This window comes from Belonocnema kinseyi, chromosome 8 (genome assembly GCF_010883055.1).
Source record: "Belonocnema kinseyi isolate 2016_QV_RU_SX_M_011 chromosome 8, B_treatae_v1, whole genome shotgun sequence".
Taxonomy (NCBI): Eukaryota; Metazoa; Arthropoda; class Insecta; order Hymenoptera; family Cynipidae; genus Belonocnema; species Belonocnema kinseyi.
The window spans coordinates 122,976,549-122,981,895 of NC_046664.1; positions in this window are offsets into that span (position 1 = coordinate 122,976,549).

Consider the following 5,347-nt stretch of genomic DNA (forward strand, 5'->3'; position numbering starts at 1 on the left):
CCCCGTTGCTTGTCCGTACCTGAATCCGCTACCCTCCCCACCCGGGTCGACTTCTCGGCACTTTCATCACCGCTGCTGTCACTGCGATCAACGTCACCCATCTCCCCAGTTTCAATGCTTTCAGCAACGTCAGCTGTTGCAGCCACTACGGTTTTCTGCTCTGTGCGATCGTCCAGTAACTGTTGCCCTCTGGCGCCAGTTTGTGGACTTCGCGTCGTCGGCATCCTACCTTACCCACAGCTCTGTGACGTTTCCCGCCTTTATCATATTTTCAGTAACTTGTTCATTCTTAATTTCTATAACACTATATTCTACTTTTTGGAATTAATACGAATAAATTTCTTATATTAAGAACATGTTCAAATGAAGAAAAGTTATTTTCAGTCCTACAGAAAAAATAAATAATCCATAATAATTGAGAAATTTCAAGTTCCCACTCGAAAAAAGTTTGTTCGAGCTTCATTGTTCATTGTTGTTGTTAATAAGTTCTACTAGAAAATTGAAAAAGATTACAGAACATTTTTAATTATTTCCTAAAATTATGGACAAGAGTAGAACCCTTTAAAGCAAAACCTTTCAATTCGGTAAGTTTGAAAAATGAAAAAAGTCGATTGTATTCCATACAAATATTTTCAAGAATTGAATTGATTTCAAATATTTTAAAACTTAAAAGTATTTACGAAAATGCATAAAATGTGTTTTATTTGTTCCAAAATTCTAAATGTCCTACATTTCTTTTAGAAAGGGTTGGATTTTTCATAAAATTTTGCAACACCGTGTAAAATAAAATATATATTTTTTAATCTTCTAGATTTTTTACACATCTGAAATATTAAAAAATTTATTCTATTTTTTCTAAGAAAATTACGAAATTTATATTTATATAATTCTAAAAAAAGTGCTTGCCGACTCAGACTCGACGCTGTCAAGCTTGGAAATTTATTGTCATTTCTTGGAAACCCCTACATTTTTTTGAAGTTTTATTGGCTAAAATGAAAGATGAGATTTCACATATTAGGTCATGTCAATTTCAGTTTTTCCCTTCTGTATTATAAGTCACAGCACGAGTAGAAGTTAAAAAAAGAAATCTGAGAACTTCTCGGCGATCATCGCTCTTGTGGTCTAGAGCAGTAATCGCCGACTGAAACTTCACATTTAAAATTTGGACATTTTTAGTAGTATCTCCAAAATCTGTATAGATTTTTTAAGATTTATTGATTTCTATTAAAGATAATTCTTCTAGAACTAAGTATTATGAGTATGTTCAGGACGCACGACAATTTGCGACCGTAATGTGCGGTAAAACGACCTATGTATACGGCTTTTATGAATATCTTGCTTCGGTTTTGTATTTGTTTCACTCACTTTAAACATAATAAAATGTTTACTTTTAAATAATAAAGAAACAATTACGTACCATTGAATGCGAGTATCTCTGCTTGCAGCTTCCCCATGGCATTTTCACTATACACTTCTTTCCCGTATTTCGCGAAATAAACTTCCCGGGATATATCCTACGATAACCGTCATTGAATTTTAAAAGGTGTAACATTGTTCGTAACAATAATATTTCAAATAATTTAATGTGCTGCGAGCGAGAGTTCGTAAACGAATGAACAGTTTGTGAATTCAGTAGTGACAAGAGAGTAAAATTGATTTATTTCTAATCCAAAAAGTGACTAATCTTTCTTTAAATCGAAATATTATGGTAACATTCGATACAATTGATTACAATTGCAATTGGATTTGAATGAATTCAGAATAAATTCATAAGAATTCGTAACAAATCAAATTGTTTTCAAAAGAATCTAATTTTTAAGTTATTAACACTAATCACGTATCTTTAGAATCGCGAAGAAACGTAGATTTCGAATATAATATTGTTTAATTTCTAATCGCAAAATAAAAAATGTTAATGCTTTGTATTTTATCCAAATTGTACAAAGGAACCCCCTCTGACAAGGGCCGGCAAAAGCGCCTCGTGATCACTCAGGGACATGAGGGGAAATTGAAAAGTTGAGTAGATCTGGTGAGACAAGCAGGTATAAACTAGATTAAGCATGGGTATACCTGAGATAGTGAAACTGGACATTGTGAATAGCGTAAACACCGTTATATAATTGCGGGGGTTTTCCCAGCAATAAAAATAATTTCTTGTCCGTTTGGGTACCACTTCAAAGCCCGCGTGGAAAAATTTCGGGGCAGTCTTAAATCATGCTAAAGCCAACACAGTTTTTCCGAATTCTGCCTCTTAACACAATACTAGCCTCCCTCTGCACTGGCGCTGTCTATTTTTACATTCTCATGCGTGCAGATCTTTCCAGTCAAAATTTAAAAATGTAGAGCATTTACAAAATTTGAAATTTTTTTTTTCAAATCTTACAAATTTGTCTCAAATCTTCTTGCAGATGGGTAGAAGACTTGCAAATTATAGAAAATCAATTTTCAATATCCATAATAAATAGAAAAGCTATAACTTTTGAAATTTTTGAAAATGTTCAGAAAAATAGAAAAAAATTATGTTCTGATAAATTACGAAATTTCATTTAAATTCGTCACTAAATATCAATGATGTTCATAAACTATCACTGTTAAATTTTTCAATTAGATAAAAGTTAAAAAAGTTTGAGCTTTTTTAAAATTTGAATACAATTTTTCGTAGCCTTAGAAATTTTTGTAAAATTGTTACGCGCATGACAAAAAGACTTGCAAAATATTTCAAATAAATTTTTAAATTCGATAAAAATTCAAAAATTTATATGCTTTTCAAAATTTTGAAAATTCTTTAAAAAATGGAAAAAAATAGTCGAAAGTAGTCATTTCACTGATTTAATAAGTTACCTTTCACTGATTGTCAGTGACCCATTGCTAGTGCTTAAAACGAGGGTGTTCCGGAAGGGTTAGAGGGGGGGGGGGACTTATTAGAGTATCTTTGGTCATCAAATGGAACCATTATAAAGCATAAAATTTAAGGTCTCTGAAGCTAGGGTCTTTTTTGGATTTTTTGAGGGATTTATTAGTACTTAGGGGGTGCAAAACATGGTTTTTCTGAAAGGGAATTTTTTAATTAAATTTTTTATTATCTATCTGCTTGAAAACGCGGTTGTTCCGGAATAGACAGGGGAACGAAACAATTTTTGGTATCTTTGGACATTAAATGGAATGATTGTCAAGCATAAAAGTTTAGGTCTGGAATGTAGGGGTTTTTTTGTATTAAAAAAAAAGTTTGATTTTACTGGGAGTGGAAAAAAGGGTGTTTGCGGAAGAGATAGTGGGATGAAACTTCTGTTTTTCAAATCTTTTGCCATTTAATTTAGCCATTCTGAAGCAAAAGATTATAGGTCTGGAATTCTAATCATTTATAATTTTTTTGAGGGGTTGAAAGAGCGAGGGTGCGTTCCGGAAGATGGAGGGGCGGGTACCTTCTGGATTTAATTTGGGCGCCAAATAATCTTATGATTAACACTAACATTTTAGGTCTAGAATTTATGTCATTTTTTATTATTTCTTCGATTCTTAAGGATTTAATTGGGGTGTGTTTCGGAAGTGCTGAGGTGGTGAAACTTTCGCGGGTACCTCCGTTTATCAAATAGATCTATTTCGAACTATCAAATTTTGGGTATCGCGTAACATTTTTGTTGTAAATTCGTTTTTTAAAACGATGCAAACTTCAGTGAGGTATTCTCCGTCACATGTATGTGAATATGATAAATATAGTTATAAGAACATAACGCATCCTTGCTTAGCACTTTTCCTAAAATTGAAGTAGAATTTTAGTTGCCCATGACTCTCACACTCGGTTTGCTATCTGCATGAATTGTAATAATATTCATTTATTAAATAGTAAAGCTCCGAAGGTAGGTGAAAACAAAAATTAATTACAATTAACCAAAAATATTCCAGTAATCATTGAAAATTACATTTTTATTTCACATTTTCAATACCTAAATAAGCAGTACCAGAAAGAGGTACAGAAAAAAGCATAAAATACATGTCATATGTAGACTTTTTTTGAATAATCAAAAATTACTAGAATTATAGCATTTTCAAAATCCAAAAAAAAAAATGAACATTTTAAGCCAAAAAACGCATGATTCGAAAAAAAGTATAGAGAAGAAAAACGTTGCTTTTTGAAAGCTCTACAAGATTATGATAACAACTTGTTTAATTTATTCACGAGGTAAATGTAGAATCGAGCGCGAAACGCAAGAACTAACAGTCGCGCGCCCCAGGCGCGCTTAAATCAGCGAGCGAAGCGAGCCGCGTGCATAGCGCGTGACGAGAATGTGCCCGCGTAGCGGGCAGATTTTTTTTGTTAGACAATGTGTTTTATTGTTTCAGCATTACTAGGAAAATAAAAAAGGGCGTTTTAAAATTTTAAAGTCGTCAACTCATAGCGTAATAAACAATGCCATTTGCAACAAAATTAATTAATTTTATTCACAATTAAAAAAAAATTGTTGAATCTAAATTTTAAAACGTCATTTTTTTGGTTTTGTCTTCCTCTAGACGTGCAAATAAGAAGTTGCAAGAAGAAGCTCTTAGAAATGTGAAAGGAAGTGAAAGTGTCAACGAGTGCGAAAAGGGACAAGAATCCGAATTTCTTAAAGAAAGCATCGCTTCAACTAGAGATCGGGCACTACTGACACCAGAAACAAGCTTCGTTCCACATTCAGAAGAAAGCTTTCTTAAGTATGCCGGTGGAGATAATTCTTCACAGACTCTCGAATCATCTGTTTCTGAAAAGAGGCCACACTTCATCGAAAGCACGCAAGTGCTGGAAACTGTTAGGAAGATACAAATGATCGATGAGAAAGAAGGTGAAGTAGAAGAAGAAGAAGAGGAAGTAATACTCGAAGAAGTATTAATCTATGAGGAAGAAGTAGAATAAGAAGGGGGAGAAGAGGAATTAGTAATTATAGAAATGCAGATGGCGGAAGAAGGCACTGAGAAAGTAGTACTTCAGGAAATAGAGATGCTTTCTGATGACGAAAATGATAACTCGTGCCTTCTTGCACATAATGTAGTACACACACAGTTTGAGGAAATTCCGCACATCATCATTGATAGAGAAATCACCACAAAGGACATGGAGATGCATGTAGACAACTTTGATGCAGAAAGTTGTATTGATTCAGATGGTACAAAGGTACAGAGTCCTTTGCCCAGCATTTCCGAAACTGAAGAAAGTGTACCAGACTGTCTGAAAAATGAAATTGACGGCGCACGAGTTGTCGGTGGTCTAGGTGAATTCGTAGACGACCTTCTGCTGAAGGCCTATGATGAGGAAAACAAATTTCACAAACCTTGGTGCACACACAAGCGTTGGGAACGAATAAGTTCAACA